The following is an 18308-nucleotide window of genomic DNA, read 5'->3' as shown; positions in this document are numbered from 1 at the left end:
ACAAATGAAGGAAGAACATTGGGCCAATGTCAATTTTGATTGTCATTGAGCCCCTCACCGCCCCCCACCCCGCACCCCAAACCACTTACAGCCTCAGAGCCCAATAGAAGCATGCACTTTGCCCTTGCAGGAGTTCCACTGGCAGGAGCAGGGCGGGTGGGGATCCCGATGACCCTCTCACAATCCTCCCCCGGGTGCTTCCCTGATTCTGGGAGCTCCATCCCTCTAGCCCCCTGCCGGCTGCTCCCCGCTGGCCTCTAGGCCTTTCCCTCTCCTGCCTCCCAGCCTGGAAATGCCTGTTCTTTGAGGCCCAACTCTCAGTGACAGTCCTGGATGCCTCACTGACCTGGACAGACTGACCTGGACCCCTTGCTCAGGCCACCGTCTGACTGTGAGGAGGAAATGCTCGTGAGTATCTGCCTGGCAGACAGGGAGCCACCAGGGATTGCAGGGCTGACATAGTACACAAGCTCAATAGGAAGTGGTGGAGTCAGCCAGTACCCCAGCTGCCCATGTGGCTGCTCCAGGCCAGGGGCACTCTGGGGCCTGGCGCATAGGACTCACCAGAGCACAACAATGTCACCATTCTGGCAGGATGTCCATGCTTGTGCGTGGGGTGGCAGCCCTGGCAGAAACCTGCCTCTGAGGTGGGGCTTCAGCCAGAGCCACCCAGATGCTAGGCTCACCCTGCCCGGTTCCCTTTCTTGTTGACATCAATGGCCACCCTTTAGCAAGTCTGCCTAAAAGTCATTCAATCAGGCCCAACCTTCCAGGCAGATGAGTGAGAGTGAGAAGGGCTAGTCACGTCTAATTTAAAAGTGGATTCACTTTTTATCTTTTCCTCCCTGCTCAGGGATAGCACTGCCAAATTTAGGGCGAGTAAGAGAATATCACCCACAAGGCAGATATTTCAGAAGGTGTTGGAAAAACAAGACACACTCCTTTGCCCTGATTCAACCCCAGACTTGAGTGTGCCCCTCAGTGAAGATGGTGTGGTACCAGCTGGCTCAGAGGGGACTCATGCCATGTGGAACACACATATGCACAGCTGTGCAGATGGGGCACGCCAGGCTCCTCAGGGATCAGGGCCACGCTCAGCCGTAGGGCACCCCGGAGAGTAACACAGCGACAGGTTCTCATTTGTAACCAGGGTGCCTCACGTGACTATTTGATGGCAGATGTTGCCATAAGCTACCTTGTGTGGGGACCCCACAAAAGTCAAAGTTCAAAGTCAGCTGGCATGACAATTGACACTGAAGACCTGCTCTCAGAAGGAAAGGCAGAGCCTCCCCACTTCAAACTTCAGAAAGGCACAAATAGTTGGACAAAAGAAGTCATGTAATAAAAAACATTTTCAACATCTTCCTGAGGACCCTGGCCTGGTATTTTAGCAGCGTTCCCCCAGCCTCCGACATCCAGGTGGCCTGCGGTCCCTGACCCACAGTCACAGTGGGTTTTGTTTTGGAGGAAACCCACCTTTGCCGCCTAGGGAGGGCACTGAGTGGGATCCGCCAACTGTGTGCAGCTGCACCCCCCTCTGAGTCTGGGTCCCTCTTCTCCTGGGAGGGGAGCACAGTCGGGTCTCGCCCCCAGGCTGGCTTCCTTCTCTCCCTCTGCAGGTGGCCAGGCCACACTCACCAGCTCCCTGAGGGCACAGCGGGTGGGTGCAGTGGGTGGTGGGTGGTCGCCTGAGGCCATGCTGTCAGCCCCTGCCAGGCACCTGTGGCTCTGAGAGAGCTGCCCATGTACAGCCCTCAAATATTGCCTCCTGCCTGACATACCCACTGAATGTCCCCAGGTAGGGAAAAAACCATTCTAGCCGAGCAGGCCATTCCTCTCGCTGCAGCCAACAGGTCCCCAGTGAGTGGTCCAGCGGCAGGGATGGCTCTGCCTGGCCAGCAGGGGCACAGGCTGGGGCAGGAGGCGAGCAGAGCCGGAGGCTCTTTCCAGACCTTCCAACTAAGGAATCTTTGTTACTCCAGGGGATGCCAGCGACAGCCACTCCCCTGGGCCTAGGTTGTAGGCTCACCCTGTATGGCCATGACAAAGGCTGTATACTGAGGACCAACTCTGAGCCAAGCTATCTGCAGACTGCCCTGTGCCCTGGTGCCCACCACAGCCTGCACATGCCTGTCTTGCCGTTTTCCAGTAAGGAGACTGAGAATCATGGTGTCAAGTCAAGGCCACAGAGCTGCTCACTAACAATGCTGGGTCTTGCCCAGCTCCCTCCTTCTCCACTCCTGGGGGCAGCTCTCAGCCCCTAGCCTCAAGCGGGAGGAGCAGCTCTCTCTTCCAGCGCATCCCTGGGACTTGGTGTTTCCTTTTTTCTCTGGATCTCTCTTCCTGGTCCTCCTCTACTCTTCCTCATGGGGCAGATGGAGGAAGGCACCCCCTCACTGGGAGAGGACCATCCCAGCAGGCACCCGAGAAGGGTTGGACTGGCTGGCTGCTTCCCCAAGCAGAGATCTTCCTTCCCTCCCTGGCCCCGCTCCCAGCCAGTGCCTCCTCCACAACTGGGCTTGGGGCCAAGCAGTTCTTTCCTGACTCACAGGGATCAGGGGAGCTGACTGCAGGACTGTGAGCCAAAGGCAAGCAACTCCTTTCACACCAAAGACAGGTCCCAAAGACTGAGTCATTTTTCCTCTCCACTTTTGAATTGGTGAACCTTCCTTTTCCTGACCCATCCAAGTCTGCTCAGGATGCTCGGGCTTGGGATCCCTTCTCCATGCCCCTCACTGCTCCTTGGTGTGGAGAGGATGTGGGGAAAATCACCCTGAGGGCTGGGGTAATTAGAAGAGTCCATATCCTGACCTCATTAGCAGGAACAGTGAATTCTGGGCCTGCCCTCAGGGCCATGGGTGGGGAGAGCAGCCAGCTCGGCCTTTGCCTGGTCTGGGGAGAGCCAAGGGAGAGAGGAGTTTGGACAAATGAAGCCAAGAAAAAAAGGCATTGCAAGGAAAGCAATGGACACACCAGTGGATCTCAAACCAGATTGATCATCCCTGTTTCCCAAGCTATAGAAACTAGGAAGGAAGGGAGGCTCTAATACCACCTGCCAACCCCAATCCCACCTACACCACTTTGTTTACAGGACCAGTCCAAGCAAAGCAGGCACTTCCCCATAACTCCCACCTCTTGCCACCTCTCCTAAAGGCTGCAAATAAGCACTGTGCCACTCTTACAATTTGTAGGATACCTTTGATTTGCCCGTGGATAACATGGCACAGTGGGAAAAGCTTAAGGTAAAGTAAGAAGAAAAACACATTTTCTGAGGCTCATATCTCATCTATGAAATTTCGCGGAGCTAATAATACAACCCACAGCTCCTTAGCCTCTTAAGTTGAGAGGGCCTGAGCCACTTCCACATTCTGAAGGAATTAGTATATTCTGAAATGAAGATATGATAAAATAAGGTTATAAAAATTTTGGTATATGTTATATGTTTACATTTCACCAAATGGTGTTTTCTTAAATGCAGCAAAGTGTAGCATACTAATTGGGCTACTTATAAGAAAACTCCATCCTGGCTAACATGGTGAAACCCCGTCTCTACTAAAAATACAAAAAAATTAGCCAGGTGCAGTCATGGGCACCTGTAGTCCCAGCTACTCAGGAGGCTGAGGCAGGAGAATGGTGTGAACCCAGGAGGCGGATCTTGCAGTAAGCCGAGATTGCACCACTGCACTCCAGCCGGGGCAACAGAGTGAGACTCCTTCTCAACCAAAAAAAAAAAAAAAAAAGAAAACTCTAGGATTTGTAGTGCACCACATTATGAGTGAGAGCCCATATGAGACACAAGCTTAGAAATAGAAGAATAACATGTTTGTCTTCCAGTCCAGTCAGTATGTCTCTGGGTCTGCAGGTACAAATGTACTTAAACACAAGGTCAAAGTCTGGTGTGAGGCTGTGGGGAATGCCATGCTCAGAGGAAGGGTCTTTCAGACTCATCTGCAAAGGGTCGACTGGTTTCTGTAGGGAAAAGAAAGAGAGATCAGACTGTTATTGTGTCTACGTAAAGGAAGACATAAGAAACTCCATTTTGATCTGTACCCTGAACAATTGTTTTGCCTTGAGATGCTGTTAATCTGTAACTTTACCCCAACCTTGTGCTCACAGAAACATGTGTCATATGGAATGAAGGTTTAAGGGATCTAGGGCTGTGCAGGATGTGCTTGGTTAACAATATGTTTACAGGCAGTATGCTTGGTAAAAGTCATTGCCATTCTCCATTCTCAATTAACCAGGGGCACAATGCACTGCAGAAAGCCACAGGGACCTCTGCCCAGGAAAGCCGGGTATTGTCCAAGGTTTCTCCCCACTGAGACAGCCTGAGATATGGCCTTGTGGGATGGGAAAGACCTGACTGTCCCCCAGCCCGACACCCATGGAGGGTCTGTGCTGAGGAGGATTAGTAAAAGAGGAAGGCCTCTTGCAGTTGAGATAAGAGGAAGGCCTCTGTCTCCTGCATGCCCCTGGGAACAGAATGTCTCAGTATAAAACCCAATTGTACATTTTTCTATTCTGAGATAGGAGAAAACCACGCTGTGGCTGGAGGCAAGACATGCTGGTGGCAATGCTGCTCTGTTACTCTTTACTATACTGAGATGTTTGGGTGGAGAGAAGCCTAAATCTGGCCTACGTGCACATCCAGGTGTAGTACCTTCCCTTGAACTTATTTGTGACACAGATTCCTTTGCTCACATGTTTTTTTGCTGATCTTTTCCCCACTATCTCCCTGTTCTCCTGTCACGTTTCCCTTGCTGACATAGTGAAAATAGTAATCAATAAATACTGAGGGAACTCAGAGACCAGTGCTGGTGCGGGTCCGCTGTATGCTGAGCACCGGCCCCCTGGGCCCACTGTTCTTTATACTTTGTCTCTGTGTCTTATTTCTTTTCTCAGTCTCTTGTCCCACCTGATGAGAAATACCCACAGGTGTGGAGGGGCTGGCCCCCTTCATCTGGCGCCCAATGTGGGTGCCTTTCTCTAAGGTGAAGGTACGCTAAGAATGTGAGCATTGAGGACAAGTCAATGAGAGATTCCCGAGTATGCCCACGGTCAGCCTTGCGGTAAACTTGTGCACTTGGAGGAACCCAGGGTAACAATGGGATAAACTGAAAGTAAATATGCCTCTTATCTCAACTTCCTTAAAATTCTTTTAAGAAGAGGGGGAGTTAGAGCTTCTACAGAAAATCTAATTATGCTATTCCAAACAACAGAACAATTCTGCCCATGGTTTCCAGAACAGGGAACTTTAGATCTAAAAGACTGGGAAAAAATTGGCAAAGAATTAAAACAAGCAAATAGGGAAGGTAAAGTCATCCACTTACAGTATGGAATGATTGGGCCATTATTAAAGCAACTTTAAAACTGTTTCAAGCAGAAGATAGCGTTTCAGGTTCTGATGCCCCTGAAAGCTGTGTAATAGATTGTGAAGAAGACGCAGGGACAGAGTTCAAGAAAGGAATGGAAAGTTCACATTGTAAAAATGTAGCAGAGTCTGTAATGGCTCGGTCAATGCAAAATGTTGACTACAATCAATTACAGGAGGTAATATATCCTGAATAATCAAAATTGGGGGAAGGAGGTCCAGAATTATTAGGGCCATCAGAGCCTAAACTACGATGGCTATCAACTCCTTCTCCCACAGTTCAGATGCCTGTAACATGACAACCTCAAACGCAAGTTAGACAAATGCAAACCCCAAGAGAATATCAAGTAGAAAAGGATAGAGTCTCTATCCCGGCAATGCCAATCCAGACACAGTATCCACAATATCATCCAGTAGAGAATAAGACCCAACTGCCGGTAGTTTATCAATACCGGCTGCCAGCCTACCTTCAGCATCAGCTTCAGCCGCCTCCAGAGGTTCAGTAAGACCTCAAGCGGTGTGCCCCGTGCCAAACAGCACGGCACCATACCAGCAAACCATGGCGGTTGTGTTTAATCCTACAGCACCACCTAGTGGACAAGGTAGTACACTGCACGAAATCATTGATAAAGCCAGAAAACAGGGAGATCTTGAGGCATGGCAGTTCCTGGTAATTTTACAACTGATACAGGCTGGGAAAGGGAGTCAAGCAGGAGCGTCTGTCCGAACTGAAGCTAGATATGAATCTTTCACCATGAAAATGTTAAAGGATATGAAGGAAGGAGTTAAACAATATGGACCCAACTCCCCTTATATGAGAACATTATTACATTCCATTGCTCATGGAAATAGACTTATTCCTTATGATTGGGAAATTTTGGCTAAATTTTCCCTTTCACTCTCTTAGTTTCTACAGTTTAAAACCTGGTGGATTGATGGAGTACAAGAACAGGTATGAAAAAGTCAGGCTACTTATCCTGCTGTTAATATAGATGCAGACCAATTGCTAGGTACAGGTCCAAATTGGAGCACCATTAACCAATAATCAGTAATGCAGAATGAGGCTATTGAACAACTAAGGGCTATTTGCCTTAGGGCCTGGGAAAAAATTCAGGACCCAGGATCTGCCTGCCCTTCTTTTAATTCGGTTAGGCAAGGCTCTAAAGAGCCATATCCAGACTTTGTGGCAAGGTTGCAAGATGCCGCTCAAAAATCTATTACAGATGATAATGCCTGAAAAGTTATTGTAGAAATAATGGCTTATCAAAATGCAAATCCAGAATGTCAATCAGCCATAAAGCCATTAAAAGGAAAAGTGCCAGCAGGAGTTGATGTAATTACAGAATATGTGAAGGCTTGTGATGGGATTGGAGGAGCTATGCATAAGGCAATGCTAATGGCTCAAGCAACGATGGGAGTCACTTTAGGAGGAAAAGTTAGAACATTTGGGGGAAAACACTATAATTGTGGTCAAATTGGTCATCTAAAAAAGAATTGCCCCATCTTAAATAAACAGAATAAAATAAACAGAATAAATAATATAAATAGAAATAAAATAAAATAAACAGAATAAAATAAGTCAAGCTATTACAGCAAAAAATAAAGAGCCACCTGGCCTGTGTCCCAGATGTGGAAAAGGAAAACATTGGGTTAATCAATGTCATTCTCAATTTGATGAAAGTTGCAACTATTGTCAGGAAATGGGAAGGGGGTCCAGACTCAGGACCTGCAACAAACTGGGGCATTCCTGATTTAGCCTTTTGTCCCTCAGGGTTTTCAGGGACAACAACCCCCACAGCAAATACCACCACTTCAGGGAGTCAGCCAATTACAACAATACAACAGCTGTTCCCCGCCACAGCAGGCAGAGCTGCAGTAGATTTGTGTTCTACTCAAATGGTTTCTTTACTCCCTGGAGAGCCCCGGCAAAAGATTCCTACAGGGGTAGATGGCCCACTGCCAGAAGGGACGGTAGGCGTTATCTTAGGGAGATCAAGTTTAAATTTGAAGGGAGTCCAAATTCATACTGGGGTAATTGATTCAGATTATACAGGGGAAGTTAGTGATCAGCTCCAATGTTCCCTGGAGTGCCAATCCAGGTGATAGAATTGCTCAGTTACTGCTTTTGTCTTACATTAAAGTTGGGGAAAACAAAATGGAAAGAACAGGAGGCTTTGGAAGTACCAACCCTGCCAGAAAAGCCGCTTATTGGGCTAGTCAGGTCTCAGAGGATAGAGCTGTGTGTAAAGTCACTATTCAGGGAAAGCAGTTTGAAGGATTAGTGGATACCGGGGCTGATGTTTCTATCATCACCTTAAATCAATGGCCAAAATTGACCTAAAAAAATTGACCTAAACAAAAGCCTGTTACAAGACTTGTCAGTGTGGGCACCACCTCAGAAGTGGATCAAAGTGCCATGATTTTACATTGTCTAGGACCTGATAAGAAAGTACAGTTCAGCCTATGATTACTTCCATTCTAATTAATTTATGGGGCTGAGACTTGTTACAACAATGGCATGCAGAGATTACTAGCCCAGCCTCCCTATACAGCCCCATGAGTCAAAAAATCATGACTAAAATGGGATATCTCCCTGGCAAAGGACTAGGGAAGAATGGAGACGGCATTAAAGTCCCAATTGAGGCTGAGGGAAATCAAGAAAGAAAAGGAATAGGGTATCCTTTTTAGAAGTGGCCACCGGAGAGTCTCCAAAACCCATTCCATTAACTTGGAAAACAGAAAAACCTGTATGGGTAAATCAGTGGCTGCTACCAAAACAAAAGCTGGAGGCTTTACACTTATTAGCAAAGGAACAATTAGAAAAGGGACATATTGAGCCTTCATTTTCGACTTGGAATTCTCCTGTGTTTGTAATTCAGAAAAATTCCGGCAGATGGCACATGCTAACTGACTTAAGAGCCGTTAATGCCACAATTCAATCCATGGGGGCTCTCCAACCCGGGTTGCCCTCTCCAGCCATGATCCCCAAAGTTGGGCTTTAATTATAATTGATCTGAAGGATTGCTTTTTTACCATTCCTCTGCAAAACAGGATTTTGAAAAATTTGCTTTTACTATACCAGCCTTAAATAATAAAGAACAAGCCACCAGATTTCAGTGGAAAGTGTTGCTTCAGGGAATGCTTAATAGTCCAACTATTTGTCAGACTTTTGTAGCTCAAGCTCTGCAACCAGTTAGAGACAAGTTTTCAGACTGTTGTATCATTCATTATGTTGATGATATTTTGTGTGCTGCAGAAATGAGAGACAAACTAATGGACTGTTACACATTTCTGCAGACAGAGGTTGCAAATACAGTACTGACAATAGCATCTGATAAGATTCAAACCTCTACTCCTTTCCATTATTTGGGAATGCAGGTAGAGGAAAGAAAAATTAAACCACAAAAGATAGAAATAAGAAAAGACACATTAAAAACATTAAATGACTTTCAAAAATTGCTAGGAGATATTAATTGGATTCAGCCAACTCTAGGCATCTCTACTTATGCCATGTCAAATTTCTTCTCTATCTTGAGAGGGGATCCAGAATTAAATAGTAAAAGAACATTAACTCCAGAGGCAACTAAAGATATTGAATTAGTTGAAGAAAAAAACTCGGTCAGCACAAGTAAATAGAATAGATCACTTAGCCCCACTCCAACCTTTGATTTTTGCTACTGCACATTCTCCAACAGGCATTATTATTCAAAATACAGATCTTGTGGAGTGGTCCTTCCTTCCTTATGGTACAATTAAGACTTTTACACTGTACTTGGATCAAATGGCTACATTAATTGGTCAGGCAAGATTATGAATAATAAAATAGTGTGGAAGTGACCTAGATAAAATCATTGTTCCTTTAAACAAGGAACAGGTTAGACAACCCTTTATCAATTCTGGTGCATGGCAGATTGGTCTTGCTGATTTTGTGGGAATTATTGACAATCATTACCCAAAAACAAAAATCTTCCAGTTTTTAAAATTGACTACTTGGATTTTACCTAAAATACCAGATATAAACCTTTAGAAAATGATCTGATGGTGTTAAGTGATGTTTCCAGCAATGGAAAACTGGCTTACACCAGGCCAAAAGAAGGAGTCATTGAAACTCAATATCACTCAGCTCAAAGAGCAGAGTTGGTTGCTGTCATTACAGTGTTACAAGATTTTAATCAGCCTATTAACATTGTATCAGATTCTGCATATGTAGTACAGGCTACAAAGGATGTTGAGACAGCCCTAATCAAATATAGTATGGATGATAGGTTAAACCAGCTGCTTAATTTATTACAACAAACTGTAAGAAAAAGAAATTTCCCATTTTATATTACTCATATTTGAACACACACTAATTTATCAGGACCTTTAACTAAAACAAATGAACAAGCTGACTTGCTAGTATCACCTGTGTTCATGGAAGCACAAGAATTTCATGCCTTGACTCATGTAAATGCAACAGGACTAAAAAATAAATTTGATATCACATGGAAACAGGCAAAAAATATTGTAAAACATTGCACCCAGTGTCAAGTCCTACACCTGCCCACTCAGGAGGCAGGAGTTAATCCCAGAGGTCTATGTCCTAATGCATTATGGAAAATGGATGTCACACATGTACCTTCATTTGGAAAATTGTCATTTGTCCATGTGACAGTTGATACTTATTCACATTTTGTATGGCAACCCGCCAGACAGGAGAAAGTACTTTCCATGTTAAAAGACATTTATTATCTTGTTTTGCTGTCATGGGAGTTCCAGAAAAAATTAAAACGGATAATGGGCCAGGATACTGTAGTAAAATATTTCAAAAATAGTTAAATCAGTGGAAAATTACACATACAACAGGAACCCCCTATAATTCCCAAGGCCATAATTGAAAGAACTAATAGAACACTCAAAGCTCAATTGGTTAAACAAAAAAAGGAAAAAGACAGTAAGTAGTATAACACTCCCCAGATGCAACTTAATCTAGCACTCTATACTTTAAATTTTTAAAGCATTTATAGAAATCAGACCACTACTTCTGCAGAACAACATTTTACTGGTAAAAAGAACAGCCCACATGAAGGAAAACTGATTTGGTGGAAAGATAACAAAAATAAGACATGGGAAATAGGGAAGGTGATAACATGGGGGAGAGGATTTGCTTGTGTTTCACCAGAAGAAAATCAAGTTTCCTGTTTGGATACCCACTAGACATTTAAAGTTCTACAATGAACCCATTGGAGATGCAAAAAAAAGTGCCTCTGTGGAGACAGAAAGCCCACAATCATGCATCATCGACTCGCCAGGTAAACAAAATGGTGATATCAGAAGAACAGATGAAGTTGCCATCCACCAAGAAAGCAGAGCCGCCGACTTGGGCCCAATTAAAGAAGCTGACACAGTTAGCTAAAAAAAGCCTGAAGAACACAGGGTAACACGAACTCCAGAGAATATGCTGCTTGCAGCTTTGATGATTGTATCAAAGGTGGTAAGTCTCCCCGTGTCTGCAGGAGCAGTTGCAGCAAATTATATTTATTGGGCCTATGTGCCTTTCCTGCCCTTAATTTGGGCAGTCACATGGATAGATAATTCTACTGAAGTATATGTTAATAATAGCGCATGGGTACCAGGCCCCACGGATGATCATTGCCCTGCCCAACCTGAAGAAGAAGGAATGATGATACATATTTCCACTGGGTATCATTATCCTCCTATTTGCCTAGGGAAGGCACAAGGATGTTTAATGCCTACAACCCAAAATTGGTTGGTAGAAGTACCTACTGTCAGTGCCACCAGTAGATTTACTTATCACATGGTAAGTGGACTGTCACTCGGGCCACAGATAAATAATTTATAGGACTCTTCTTATCAAACATCATTAAAATTTAGGCCTAAGGGGAAGCCTTGCCCCAAGGAAATTCCCAAAGAATCAAAAGGCCCAGAAGCCTTAGTTTGGGAAGAATGTGTGGCTGATGCTGCGGTGGTATTACAAAACAATGAATTTGGAACTATTATAGACTGGGCCCCTCGAGGTCAATTATATTATAATTGTATGGGCCAGACTCACTCATGTTCACAGGCACCATCCATCTGGCCCATTAATCCAGCCTATGATAGTGATTTAACTGAAAGGCTGGACCAGGTTTATAGAAGGTTAGAATCACCCTGTCCATGGAAATGGGGTGAAAAGGGAATTTCATCACCTTGACCAAAGTTAGTCCTGTTACTGGTCCTGAACACCCAGAATTATGGAAGCTTACTGTGGCCTCACACCACATTAGAATTTGGTCTGGAAATCAAGCTATAGGAACAGGAAATCATAAGCCATATTATACTATCAACCTAAATTTCAATCTGACAATTCCTTTGCAAAGTTTTGTAAAACCCCCTTATATGCTAGTTACAGGAAACATAGTTATTAAACCAGATTCCCAAACTATAACCTGTGAAAATTGTAGATTGTTTACTTGCATTGATTCGACTTTTAATTGGCAGCACCGTATTCTGCTAGTGAGGCCAGAGAGGGTGTGTGGATCCCTGTGTCCATGGACCGACCATGGGAGGCTTTGCCATCCATCCATATTTTAACAGAAGTATTAGAAGGAATTCTAACTAGATCCAAAAGATTCACTTTTACTTTGACTGCAGTGATTATGGGTCTTATTGCAGTCACAGCTGCTGCTGAGGCTGCTGGAATTGCGTTACACTCCTCTGTTCAAACTGCAGAATATGTAAATAATTGGCAAAAGAATTCTTCAAAATTGTGGAATTCTCAGACCCAAATAGATAAAAAATTGGCAAACCAAATTAATGATCTTAGACAAACTGTCATTTGGATGGGAGATAGGCTCATGAGCTTGGAATATCTTTTTCGGTTACAGTGTGACTGAAATACGTCAGATTTTTGTACTACACCCTGAGACTATAATGAGTCTGAGCATCACTGGGACATGGTTAGACATCATCTACAAGGAAGAAAAGATAATCTTACTTTAGATATTCAAAATTAAAAGAACAAATTTTTGAGGCATCAAAAACCCATTTAAATCTGGTGCCAAAAACTGGAAGCATTCCCTTTGAAAACTGGCACAAGAAAGGGATGTCCTCTCTCACCACTTCTATTCAACATAGTGTTGGAAGTTCTGGCCAGGACAATCAGGCAGGAGAAAGAAATAAAGGGTATGCAATTAAGAAAAGAGGAAGTCTAATTGTCCCTGTTTGCAGATGACATGATTGTATATTTAGAAAACCCCATCGTCTCAGCCCAAAATCTCCTTAAGCTGATAAGCAACTTCAGCAAAGTCTCAGGATACAAAATCAATGTGCAAAAATCACAAGCATTCCTATACACCAATAACAGACAAACAGAGAGCCAAATCATGAGTGAACTCCCATTCACAATTGCTTCAAAGAGAATAAAATACCTAGGTTTCCAACTTACAAGGGATGTGAAGGACCTCTTCAAGGAGAACTACAAACCACTGCTCAACAAAATAAAAGAGGATACAAACAAATGGAAGAACACTCCATGCTCATGGATAGGAAGAATCAACATCGTGAAAATGGCCATACTGCCTAAGGTAATTTATAGATTCAATGCCATCCCCATCAAGCTAACAATGACTTTCTTCACAGAACTGGAAAAAACTATTTTAAAGTTCATATGGAACCAAAAAAGAGCCTGCATTGCCAAATTAATCCTAAGCCAAAAGAACAAAGCTGGAGGCATCACGCTACCTGACTTCAAACTATACTACAAGGCTACAGTAACCAAAACAGCATGGTACTGGTACCAAAACAGAGATATAGACCAATGGAACAGAACAAAGTCCTCAGAAATAATACCACACATCTACAACTATCAGATCTTTGACAAAGCTGACAAAAACAAGAAATGGGGAAAGGATTCCCTATTTAATAAATGGTGCTGGGAAAACTGGCTAGCCATATGTAGAAAGCTGAAACTGGATTCCCTTCCTTACACCTTATACAAAAATTAATTCAAGACGGAAAAGACTTACATGTTAGACCTAAAACCATAAAAACCCTAGAAGAAAACCTAGGCAATACCATTCAGGACATAGGCATGGGCGAGGACTTCATGTCTAAAACACCAAAAGCAATGGCAACAGAAGCCAAAATTGACAAATGGGATCTGAATAAACTAAAGAGCTTCTGCACAGCAAAAGAAACTACCATCAGAGTGAACAGGCAATCTACAGAATGGGAGAAAAGTTTTGCAATCTACTCATCTGACAAAGGGTTAATATTCAGAATCTACAAAGAACTCAAACAAATTTACAAGAAAAAAGCAAACAATCCCATCAAAAAGTGGGCAAAGGATATGAACAGACACTTCTCAAAAGAAGACATTTATGCAGCCAACAGACAGATGAAAAAATGCTCATCATCACTGGCCATCAGAGAAATGCAAATCAAAACCACAATGAGATATCATCTCACACCAGTTAGAATGGTGATCATTAAAAAGTCAGGAAACAACAGGTGCTGGAGAGGATGTGGAGAAATACGAACACCTTTACACTGTTGGTGGGACTGTAAACTAAGTCAACCATTGTGGAAGACAGTGTGGTGATTACTCAGGGATCTAGAACCAGAAATACCATTTGACCCAGCAATCCCATTACTGGGTATATACCCAAAGGATTATAAATCATGCTGCTATAAAGACACATGCACACATATGTTTACTGCAGCACTACTCACAATAGCAAAGACTTGGAACCAATCCAAATGTCCAACAATGATAGACTGGATTGAGAAAATGTGGCACATATACACCATGGAATACTATGCAGCCATAAAAAAGGATGAGTTCATGTCCTTTGTAGGGACATGGATGAAGCTAGAAACCATCATTTTCAGCAAACTATCGCAAGGACAAAAAACCAAACACTGCGTGTTCTCACTCATAGGTGGGAACTGAACAATGAGAACACTTGGACACAGGAAGGGGAACATCACACACTGGGGCCTGTTGTGGAGTGGGGGGAGGGGGGAGGGAAAGCATTAGGAGATATACCTAATGTAAATGATGAGTTAATGGGTGCAGCACACCAACATGGCACATGTATACATACGTAACAAACCTGCATGTTGTGCACATGTACCCTAGAACTTAAAGTATTATATATATATATATTTATATATATATAAAAATAAAATAAATCTGGTGCCAGTACTGAGGCAATCGTAAAAGCTGCTGATGGCCTCACAAATCTTAACCCCCTCATTTGGGTTAAAACCATCGGAAGTTCCACTATTGTAAATTTCGTATTAATCCTTGTATGTCTGCTCTGTCTGTTATTAGTCTACAGGAGTATCCAGCAGCTCTGAAGAGACAGTGACCAGCGAGAATGGGCCATGATGATGATGGTGGTTTTGTCAAAAAGAAAAGGAGGTTATGTAGGGAAAAGAAAGAGAGATCAGACTGTTATTGTGTCTATGTAGAAAAGGAAGACATAAGAAACTCCATTTTGACCTGTACCCTGAACAATTGCTTTGCCTTGAGATGCTGTTAATCTGTAACTTTGCCCCAACCTTGAGCTCACAGAAACATGTGTTGTATGGAATGAAGGTTTAGGGGATCTAGGGCTGTGCATGCTTGGTAAAAGTCATCCCCATTCTCCATTCTTGATAAACCAGAGGCACAATGGACTGCGGAAAGCCACAGGGACCTCTGCCCTGGAAAGCCAGGTATTGTCCAAGGTTTCTCCCCACCGATACAGCCTGAGATATGGCCTCGTGGGATGGGAAAGACCTGACCATCCCCCAGCCCGACACCCATGAAGGGTCTGTGCTGAGGAGGATTAGTAAAAGAGGAAGGCCTCTTGCAGTTGAGATAAGGGGAAGGCCTCTCTTTCCTGCCTGCCCTGGCAACTGAATGTCTCGGTATAAAACCTGATTGTACATGTGTTCTATTTTGAGATAGGAGAAAACCACCCTGCGGCTGGAGGTGAAACATGCTGGCGGCAATGCTGCTCTGTTACTCTTTACTACACTGAGACGTTTGGGTGGAGAGAAGCATAAATCTGGCCTACGTCCAGGCATAGTACTTTCCCTTGAACTTAGTTGTGACACAGATTCCTTTGCTCACGTTTTCTTGCTGACCTTCTCCCCACTATCACCCTACTCTCCCGACACATTCCCCTTGCTGAGATAGTGAAAGTAGTAATCAGTAAATACTGAGGGAACTCAGAGACCGGTGCTGGTGCAGGTCCTCCATATGTTGAGTGCCACTCTCCTGGGCCCACTGTTCTTTCTCTATACTTTGTCTCTGTGTCTTATTTCTTTTCTCAGTATCTTGTCCCACCCGACGAGAAATACCCACAGGTGTGGAGGGACAGGCCCCCTTCAATTTATCAACTCAATTATTGAGGTGTTTGCTGAGGGCAGCACAGGCCTCTCAAGAAATTCCAAACTGGAATTTCCTCAATAGAGCAGGAAAGGAGGCTGGCTCATGGCTTTATAATGATTTGGTGGTGGGGTCAGGACGGGGGTTTCTACTCAGGAGAAGGCGCTTGTGTGACTTAAACCTCACACGGGCATCAGATGAGGGAGCTTCCATGATTTCTTACTAGATTTGCCATGTGTGGGGACAAGGAGGAGGAAGAATAAACCTTAATTCATCAGCAGTGAGGCACCAAAAATAGGACCTGACACTTTATTCTCCCTAGCAGCTTAAGAAAATGAGTGAAAAAGAGAGATAAGGGTCCACTATGTGTGAAAAGCAAACAGATCTAAAGAAAATAACTTTTTATTACTGCAAGCACATAATAAAAAGAAAGAGAAGAAGGAATGAGACAGGCAGAGGTGCTGAATCAATATCTTGAGTGGGGCCGTTTCATTATACACAGTCATCAGTTTGTTCAGAAGGTCTCAGGTCAGCTTCCTGCTTCAAAATATCATAGGCCCTTATAGGGTATGTGAAAATCCTTATAGGATATCCTCAGTTTGTCTTCATTTACTAAAGCAGTTGAATAATTAGACGAAGTTCTGAATTTAATCTTCAGTTGTGTTAAATAAAAAAAACACAAGGCCGGGGCGGTGGCTCACACCTGTAATCCCAACGCTTTGGGAGGCCAAGATGGGCAGATCAAGGTCAGGAGATGGAGACCATTCTGGCTAACACAGTGAAACCCTGCCTCTACTAAAAATACAAAAAATTAGCCGGGCATGGTGGCGGGCACCTGTAGTCCCAGCTACTCGGGAGGCTGAGGCAGGAGAATGGCGTGAACCTGGGAGGCGGAGCTTGCAGTGAGCCGAGATCGCGCCACTGCACTCCAGCCTGGGCAACAGAGCAAGACTCCATCTCAAAAATAAATAAAATAAAATAAAATAAAATAAAAAATAAAAAAACACAATCTACAAATTAGGGAAGTGAGATTTTATTTTTATCAAGGGTTACAGCCATCCCACAGGCTGGAAAGCATAGTTTTGGTAAAGATGAGAGACAGGCACTCCCAAGAAGGGGTTGGGCAGAAGCTTTAGGCTGAACATGTTGGCTAAACAGACATAATCAACGGGTTACAGGAGGGGCTACTGATGCTCATGGAGGTGGTCCTGACACACGCACACTGAACAAATATGCATGTAACTTATGACCCCTGTTCGCTTACCAGTGGATTCTTACCATTTGAATTCATTACAGTTAGGCCCTATGTGCCAAAAGCAGAAACAGAAACACAAAGGCACTCAGCGTGCAGCCTCTGTAAATGGCCAGAACCAGGCCATGGTCAGGGGTCTCCGATCAGGAGAAAGTTCCTGATATGAGTCTAGTGTTCAATGAAAGCTGGGGTTGTGGCTTGTGGAACAGGGGGTCAGTTCATCAGGGGATGGGCTGCAATTGTCTTCACAGTGCTTGTCTCAGTGCCCGTGCTTATTGAGCCACTAAAGAAAAAGAATCACCTATTGGCAGATAGAACATAGTTTATCTTTTAAGTGTGGGAGTGAGTGGCAAAACCCTTGCCTGGCATGGCCTCAGGTCTTGTTTATAATTTGATATCTTACTGCCACTGAGAGTCTGTTCTGTCAGTCTTATGACCTCTGTTTTAACATGAGCATTGGTCATTGTTGAGTGTAAACTGCAAAGGGGAATAGGTATAACGAGGTGTCTCTGATCTCTTGTATTGTCATGGCTGGAAACTGTTTTTAGTTTTCTGGGGGGTTCCCTAGGCCAACACATGGACTATTTAGTCAGTTGGGGGGCTTAGAGTTTTATTTTTAGTTTACAGTTTATAAATATGAACCCAAGTATTGATATTCAGCAATTTCACTGCTGTGTTGTGGTTAAAAGCACTTGGTAAAATTCCTTCCAAAGTGGTTCAAGAGCAATATTCAACCCTGATATTTCTTACAATAGATATAATTCCCTGGTTTAATGTTATTAAAGGCTATTGAAAAGATGTGAGAAAATGGTAGCTTTAATCTACTGATGAATGGAGTGGGTAAAATACAGCCATCACTTCCAATGCTTTGTCAAGCATGCATGTAATAGGACAGAGGTGGGCACTGGGGGCAAATCTGTAAATGTATGCGCCTTCCAGCTTCCAAATCATAGGCTAATAACTGATGTCTCCCTGAGGGTGTTGACTGTAAGGCTCTAGTGCTAGGGAGAGAAACTTTGACCAAGCAAGTTCAATATTTTATTAACGTTTGGGCAATTTTAGTTTAAGGATGACAATTTTCTTCAACATTTTCAGAAGATTGTGGATGGTACACATGCTGTGTTACATAAGTAATGCTAATGCCTTCCATGTTTAAATAATGTTGTAAACAAGTATAAGACTGCTTGCTTGGTGTGATGATTCACTACGATATGTATACTTTTAGTTGTGATGCCATTTCATTTTCCTTTAGATTTTTACTTTCTAAGTTATATTAGACAGGTCTCTAAAATGTAGGAGTGCATCTAAAATTTATTATTTTCTTA

This window comes from Pongo abelii, chromosome 12, assembly GCF_028885655.2.
Source record: "Pongo abelii isolate AG06213 chromosome 12, NHGRI_mPonAbe1-v2.0_pri, whole genome shotgun sequence".
Classification (NCBI taxonomy): domain Eukaryota; kingdom Metazoa; phylum Chordata; class Mammalia; order Primates; family Hominidae; genus Pongo; species Pongo abelii.
The sequence above is the reverse complement of the archived record's forward strand: the minus strand, read 5'-3'. Positions refer to the sequence as shown.